The sequence below is a fragment of the Protomyctophum bolini genome (assembly GCF_963924005.1).
Source record: "Protomyctophum bolini genome assembly, chromosome: 21".
Lineage (NCBI taxonomy): Eukaryota > Metazoa > Chordata > Actinopteri > Myctophiformes > Myctophidae > Protomyctophum > Protomyctophum bolini.
In genome coordinates, this window is record NC_137882.1 from 9,084,525 (window position 1) to 9,093,685 (window position 9,161).

Sequence of the window (9,161 nt, forward strand, 5' to 3'; positions counted from 1 at the left end):
ATCTGGAGTTCTTATTATTGTCTCCACCAGGCCGAATAGAAGGCATGGAGAGAGAGTATGTTTTGCACTCCGTCCGTCCGTACAGTATGTGCGTGTCTCCGTTCGTCCGTCTGTGTACAGCTAATCTCCGGCACCGTTACATTTTGCACACACACTCCCTGGATGCCAACGATGAACCTCTGCCCCGAATTTCCCAGAATGGCCTGTTATAGTGCCACCAGGAGGCAGACTTTTGTAAAACATGTTTTTTGATATTACTCCTCCAGATTCTGTCCCAAAATCCCGCAAATTGTTACACAGTATCTCTATAGTCATGTGTTCAAGACGGATCTGTCCTGATATTTCATATTGCATCCTAATTGGCTAACATTGGATTTCAAAGTTTGCAGGATTGGCCCGTTTTGAACAAAAAGCCTCAAATCATGAACGCAGCGTGCAATTTACGTGAAATCTTTCACAGACTTTCCTACTAGGCTGAGGAATATATCCCACCCTTTTCACATTGGTCTGTTATAGCGCCACCAATAGGTGTATTTTTGCAAAACACAATTTTGGTACAAAATGCCTACGAACAAGGAAAGGCTATCTTTAGTACAAAATGCCTCAAATCATCCAATTACCATCCAAGGCATAAGAAGAAATGGCACACTTTTCATATTGGCCTGTAATAGCGCCACCAGGAGGCCATTGTGTGAACTGTGTAGTTCTTACTGCTTGTGCGTGCTAGCGTGCGTGCGTGCGGCTTCTTACTGTGGTAAAGCATTCTCTCTTTGTGTGCGTGCGTGCGTTCGTCTCATACTGTAATGCATTTGTCTATACTAGTCTATGTGGGAGTCTGGCTGGGATATGAAGGCCAATATAGGCTGTTATTGGGTCTTCATTCCAGCATGATTGTGCTGCTGGGTTGCAGAGCCAAGCTCAGGTGGGGTCAGGCCCCAGGGTGAGCTCCAGTGTGTGTCATGGAGTGGAATGTACTGTACTCTGATTAGATGTTCTTTCGCTGTCAGGAGGTGCCTCACATCTCTACTGAGACCTTGGAAGGGGGTTTGCTGCACATACACACACACACACACACACACACACACACACACACACACACACACACACACACACACACACACACACACACACACACACACACACACACACACACACACACACACACACACACACACACACACACGATTGATGACAAAGATGACTGTTGAGTTTACTTTAAGTTTACTTTATTTACTTTGTTTGTTTATTTGATTGACTACCCTGGGTCCTTTCCAATATAATTATGTGAGTTGCACAACAAGGGCACTTTACATTAGTCCAAAGTATGATTTTGGTCTCTTACGGTATTTAAAAATAAATTGGACAAAATATGTGATTTTTTGAATTATTTGTCTCACAAACCTGACCTTCCCACGGGAGTCTAAACAAGAAATGAAACATGCCGTGGGATTTCTGCTGTTTGGCAAAGAGAATGGTCAGGTATGTTCACAGGATTAAAAATGGAATCTTCTCTTGTGTAAATACCACAGTGTTAACATCATGATTGTTACATTGATATCAAGTAAACAGAATATTCCGGGTGTGTGGCTGTATCTTGGCAAACAGGCCCAAGTCTGTCCAGTTATACATACTTGCAGTTGTTAGGATTGGAATACTACTATATTCATGGTAATGCTGTACTATACTGCCATGCAGTAAGCCTTCAAAAGCAGCTCTTTTGCTATATGGAAAGATTCCCTCCACTGTTGACAAAATCATACGACACCATGCCAACTTCACCCAACTATTTTGTTTTGTTCCACTTTCATGCATTATCATTGCAACCATGTTATGACTGCTGGACGGGGATAATAATTATTGTCCTGCTCTTTTGTAGGATACATACACACGTTACGCCACAACAGGCCCATGGGTTTAAGTTCTGAGGCTGTATCCCCATTGGACTGAAGTGAAAGTTTTCATTCTAACTCTGAGTGCGTCCAGATGCTGCAGACGATCCTAATTGAACCTGGAGCCGCTCAAATCCCATGCAGGCCTTCTCGGCTCAGCTCATCTCATCTCATATAGCCCCTTGGAACCCGCCTGGCCGAGACTGGCCTGGATTGTCCTGGACTGGCCTGGACGCTATACTCTCTCTAACCACACCCCCCTAAATATTTCACCCATGCATTTTTAATATAATAAAAGTACTGCCAAGAGCCGAAGTGTATTGCTGAAATCCTGGCTATGTTATTGCTCAGGCTCTCATTAAGTAGCCCCGAGGGAGTGGGATGATACATGGCCACATCTCCAGAACAGGATGGCACAAAAGCCTGGGCAGTAAAGATAAGTTATAGGTACCAGGCCACGTTGCCGAAAGGGTCAAAGGGTCGGAAACAAGCTGGGGTCAGGGAGAGAGTTGAGGTTGTTTATCAGAGGTGCGAGAGTGAACAGCGTTGCTCTGCTGTGTGTTTTTTGGGGGGTGGGGTGGGGGGGTTGCGGTGGACAGGACAGCGGGGTCAGAGACGCATGGGAGGGGAGGGCATTTAAAGAACCTGGAAACAAATCAGCGGCAAAGAAAATGTCTAGCATTCCACCTTTTATCAAGCACCTGGTTTTATCATCCAAAGCCGTCCCAACATATGGTTCTATTTGGATCTACCCCGTCTCGCCCTCCTCATCAGTTCCCGGACTTCACCTCCCCTCTCATACTTCACTCTAGTCCTCCCTTCATCCATCTTATCTTCTCTTCCCTTATTTTATGCTTTTACTCACCTCCCCTTCTCCCTCACACACCCCATCTACCTCTCATCCTCCCATCATCCATCCATCTCTCTTTCTCTCTCTCTCTGCACCCCCCCCCCCCCCCCCCCCTTGCCTCCCAGTCTCCATCTCTCCATCCCTCTCTTCCTCTCTCTCTCTCTCTCGCTCTGACTTCCTGCTCTCCGGCCTGCCAGACGGTCATAATTAACAGGGAAAACGATAGTCCCCCTGGCCCTCTGGAGCCCTCTACACTCACTGCCCTCTGTGTGTGTGTGTGTGTGTGTGTGTGTGCGCGTGCGTAGATCTATGTTTCCCCGTACCTCCAGACTTGGCCCATGGTCCTGCTCCTCTCAATGCGTCTTTATGTTCAGTGTCAGCACTGAAGTATGATCTCACCCGCTCCAAAAAACACACCAAATGACTTACAGAGACTCCCAAACACAAAACGGCCTACTATCCAAGAGCAATAACACCCGCGCAAGCGCATGCATGCACGCACACACTCTGGGACACACGCCGACGCACACACACACCCGCGTGCGTAGGCGCATGCACGCACGCACACGCACACGCACACGCGCACACACACACACACACACACACACACACACACACACTAGTAGTGCACAAACTATAGTGCACTGGCAGAAAGTCTCATTATGACTAATTCTGAGACAGACAGACAGAGAGAGAGAGAGAGGAGGGGGGGGGGGGGGGGGGGGGTGGGAGAGGGAGGTCGAGAGAGAGAGAAAGATATTAGTGTTGGCTGTGGTTTCACATAAGCGAGCTCAGTTAACTGTAAGATGACTTATACCATTTCACCAGTTAAGCCTGTCTATTGTTTGCAGCAATACAATATGCTGCACAAATTTACACATGTGGACGCATATGTCTGCATACATTTTTACAAAACTCTGTGTGTGTGTGTGTGTGTGTGTGTGTGTGTGTGTGTGTGTGTCCATGCACCAGGGCTAGGCAATATAGCAGACATATACAAACTCAAAACCCGTCGCAATGCAATGTGTTTTGAGCTTCCAGATTGGCTATTGTACAGCACAGACAGTACTGTACCATACAGTGGTTAGTCAGACTAATTCATTTGAAAACGATTAGAATTTTGTTTGTTTCAATTGATTCATTGATATAAGAATGAATATATAAAAGAATGATTTCCGCATTTTGATAACCAACACAAGTGAGATGAAGCCGTATAGAGGTAAAAAATAAATCATTTAATTGCCCAGCCCTGGCATGCACGCATCCTGTGAGCTCTTACCTTGGCACGACTCACTGTGACATGCCCCCCACCCCCCCCAACCCCCTCGGCAGTCACATCCCAGAACAGAGGTCTGAGAACACAGGGCCCATTCCACAGTCCAGAGCTGATAAGGAGCAGCACTGATGCTATCTGTCAGTCATAGCCAGAGGGGTGGGGCCCAGTGCCAGGGGTCAGGGCTCTGGTTTCACACAGCCCCCCCCCCCCCCCCCCCCTTACCAACCCAAACCCGACCCCACCCGCCCCACTCCCTTATCTGAACAAAACAAACACACATCTTCCTCAAGATGTGTTGTGTACTGGATGCTATTGTGCTTGCACAGGGGAATACATGCAAGCGCACGTGCGCAACTGCGCACACATGCATGCACGGTCGCATACGTACATAACATGCATAGTCACACTATGTTTGAGGGGCGCTATGTGTGTGTGTGTGTTTGTGTGTGTGGGCGACTGCACGTGTGTGTCTGTATGTGCTGCAAGTGTGTCTGTCCGGCAGTGTGTAAATATTGTGTTGTGCTCCAGTAAGAGCTCTTCCTCTGACTCTGCAGTAGCAGCACGCTCGACTGTTTATTTTCCTTCCTGACGGACGACTTCTTATCAAATAAGCAGCCGCTGCCTCCCGGCCCCACTGTCCAACCACGCGCTCCCCAAGGACGTCCTCCCGGCCCCACTGTCCAACCACGCGCTCCCCAAGGACGTCCTCCCGGCCCCACTGTCCAACCACGCGCTCCCCAAGGACGTCCCGCCCACTTGCCTGCGGCCGGTCACTGCAGAATGCAGATGTGGAGTCCCAGCGCTGACGGGCGGGCCTGTGCACCAGTCACATCCTCGCCAGGGGTGGACAGCAACAAAGGACCTTTACTCAGTGGTGTATAGTAACTAAGTATATGTACTCAAGCAGTACTTTTAAGTATATTTCTGATTCAGATCATTTGTAGGCTACTTTTACTCTTTACTTTTACTGCTTTCACTCCACTCCATTTCAAAGACAACTATTGCACTTTTGACGTCACTACATTTCTAGGAAGGGAAAACGTACATTACAGATTAACCACTTATGCCCCTTTTCGATGTGATGCTTGATGAGCTTGTAGATCAATGCATTGATATTAATTAAAGTATTTTGAGCTTCTACATCAGCGATTCTACAACAAAGTACTATGTACTGTGTACAAAATGTGTGTACAAAATGTACTTTGTAATTTGTAGTCTACTATTATTTGAGTATTTTGTTACGTTGTTATGTACATGACATACATAAGACATACATGACCACATAAGGAACAGAAGAAACAAGACAAAACAAATCAAAAAAGAGACAAAAACAACCACTAAAACAAAACAAACCCTCAGTTATCCACCCACTCTGCATGCCCAGGGGCGAGTAGAATACATTTGTGAACTCATTGTCTTTTGTTGCATGTACTTTTTAATACTTCTACACTATTTGTACTTTTACTAAGTACGGCGGTTGAGTCCGCCAGGCGCCACTTGTCCTCGCACAGAAACCCAGACAGGGATCATAATCTTAGCTCACGGTTCAAGTCTTCCCAAAATCAGCGGTTCTCAAAGTCGGGCCCGGGATCCAGGGGGCCCCAGCACAATGAGGAACACATACATAAGCAATGTTTTATCTTTTGGAGATCGGCTGTTTTCAAAGAATTTGGGAAAAATCATAAAAGAATCTCGACAAATCTTTTCTTACGGGGGTCCCTGGCACAACATCCTTTCAAATGGGGCCCGCGGCCAAATGACATATCAATTTGTGGGAACTCGACATGAAAATGTTTGAGAACCACTGCCCCGAAATGATGGATGTGCATGTGACTGACTGGAAGTGCATGATGAGCTAAACCACAGCTCACACAAACGGACATACCTCCATAGATATTAAGTTCTGATCCGTGACGCCTCGCCCAGAACACATTTTTGCCTTCAAAGAAATGTGTACTGTATACTCTCGTCGTCGTCACACGCACACGCACACCATTTACATTTTTGTTTTTGTCTTATTTTAGTCATCTGAAATGTTTTAGTTGTAGTCTAGTTTCTTTTTTACATTACAAGACAATTACTCATATAAATAAAGCAAAACAACAATAACCTAAAAAAAAAAACAACAACTAGTTTTTAGTCGATTAAATCTACAGTTGATTGTTGACAAAAACGTATCTTGTCTGGCCTTGATGGAGCCATAATGGCTGATTTTACACTTGGTTGCATGCAGAAAATAGCTGATCTACAAGCTCCCAAGCTTGTGATCTTGTAGATCATCTATTTTCAATATACATTTTAAACATAGAATAAAATAACTTATCTATTAGTAACATTCGTTCTACTGGACATCTACTCCGCTAGTCCCTCCCTAACATTTTAGTCTATTTTGTTTTGTGACGAAATTGTCAATATATTATTCTTAGTTTTAGTCATCATAGCTTAGCTTTTATTTCGTTTTCGTCAGTGAAAAAAGGTAGTCGACGAACATTTTTCATCATAGTTTTAGTCAACAAAATCAACACTAACACACAGCAGATGTGACAAAAGCCACAGTGGGTATTGAGTATATATACAGTATACTCTACGGTATTTTCTAGCGTCCTTGGTAATAACAAAGGGATAAGGGCTGATGGTGGCTCTTTTAGTGGATGCTTTTATGAGTCAATATGAGCCTGCAGAGTCGCTGTCTGATCCTGTGAACGCTACCGGCTACTGAGACTGCATTATATGACCAGGAGCTGGACACAGAATGCTAATGCATCCCAGTGGTAGACAGTTAATGAATTTGACACATACTACAGGCTTACACATGCATGTATATAAACACACACACTCTCTCTTATACACACGCGCACACACACTCACACAGTCACACACACACACACACACACACACACACACACACACACACACACACACACACACACACACACACAGTCACACACACACACACACACACACACACACACAGACAGACACACGGTAACAATCAACCTATTTCTCCCTCTCTCTCTCTCTCTCAGGTAGAATGTGTGTCCTAATCAGAAACACCTGGCAATTAAGAGGCCGCCCCTTCACTCGTGTGTGTGTGCATGTGCGTGTGTGTGTGTTGTGTGTGTGTGTGTGTGTGTGTGTGAGAGAGAGAGAGAGAGAAAGTGTGTGTGGGGGGGTAACTAACAAACCATTCTACATGGAGTATGTTTATGATCAAGAGAGAGAGAGAGAGTGTGCGTGCGTGTGTGTGTGCACTGTGCAGTCACTATAGTCACACTAAACATAACAAAGCATTCTGTGCGTCTGTGTGTGCGCTCGCACTTGTGCGCTGTGCACGTGTCAACTGAAGTGTGTGCGCGAGAGGGAAAGTGTGTACATTGTGAGTTGTGAGAGTAAATAAACACTAGTGTGCAGTCACTGCAGTGCAGGGGGCTCACGTGCATTATTATCAGAGCTCAGAGAAAAGACAAACTGTTTTTTCACTCCGGTTTGATTCATACCACCCTCTGTCACAACCCCCCCCTCCCCCTTCACTCTCTCTCCCCTGACCCACCACGGTACACCCCCCCCTCCCCTCTCTCTCTCTCTCTCTCTCTCCACACCACACACACAGCGCCCCCCCCCCCCCCCAACTCAACACATGGCTCCAATCAGTGGATTATTTTTAGCACTTTGGGTTCTTGCGTAGTAATGTCAATCAGTTGTAGTGTTGTGTTTGCTCTGATGGAAGTTTGTTTAAATCCTGTACTACACATCACACAGAGCCATGGTGGCGTGGTTATACGTTCTGTCTAGAGAGGGACTGGTGGTCTCAACGTAGTGCCAGGGGTCCCCGGGAGGCCTTGGGGGGCGCTCCAAACTAAATGGACGAGGCTTACAGGTCTGTAACTTTGAGAGTGTGCAAACGATTCGTAGCCTACACTCTCAGAGTGTACAAACTGTTGAGATGAGTGGGCCGTAACTCTTAGTTACGATGCAAAAAAATATATATTTAAAATCACACCTGCGTGAAGTGAGTGGTGCAACTGTAGCGCGTGGGGGTCCGATCTACGAGCTTGTGCATGCAACCAAGTGTAAAATTACTATGATCCTATCTCCTAACATTTTTGTCTAGTTTTTATTTGTTGACGAAATTGTCCATATATTTAGTCTTAGTTTTAGTCGTCATAGCTTAGTTTTTATTTAGTTTCCATTTAATTTTCGTCAGTGAAAAAAGGTAGTCGACGAACATTTTTCGTCTTTTAGTTTTAATTTTAGTCGACGAAATCAACACTGGTTGCGTGCTGAAAAGTGAAAATAGTGAGTCGATCTACAACCTGCAACGCGTTGTGAGCCAAAATACATTTTAGTCGACTAAATCAACTGTAGATTTAGTCGACTAAAATCTTATGATATTTAGTCGACAAAAACTAGACTAACACTAAAACATTCAGGTGACTAAAATGTGACTAAAACTAATTAAAACTATTCAAGAGACTATGACTAAAACTAAAATAAAACAATTCTGTCAAAATCAACACTGCTGTGGCGATATGTGGCCCTCGATAACGACAATATCACGACAATATACATGATATCTGTGCTACTCGATATATTGCAAGAAATGTAGGCTAATCAATGTTATATCACGATATCTGTAACTTTTTCTTTACTTTAATTTTTTATCCACGATTTTGCAACCCCATTTTTTCACCCAGTGTCAATTATCTAACGTAATACTGGGCGCTACACTTCCTCTGCCAACCTGGGGGACAGCGGACTGACCTCATGCTTCCTTCTATGCATGAGGAGTCCAAGCTGCTTCTTTTCACCTGACAGGGAGAGCTTCCCCGGCCGGACATAGCGAGTGGAGGAAGGAACACGTTATTCAACCAGTTCCTTTCCCCTCCATCAGGGACCAGGATTACGGCATATCTTTTGTGAGGGTACCTACCCTAGGGGACACGGGGAGAAGATGCAAGCTCCACACAGAAAGGCCCTTTTGCCAACCCCACCTCTGGAATGGAGAACATGCCCTCAGCGTCCCCAGCGGGGAATCGAAACATGCAGGACTTGCTTCTAGCTGTGAGGCGACTGCACGATGTCTGTAACTTAAAAAGAAAACAAATACCATAAAAGGCAAAATGTTAATAGATTTTTGTGCATAACA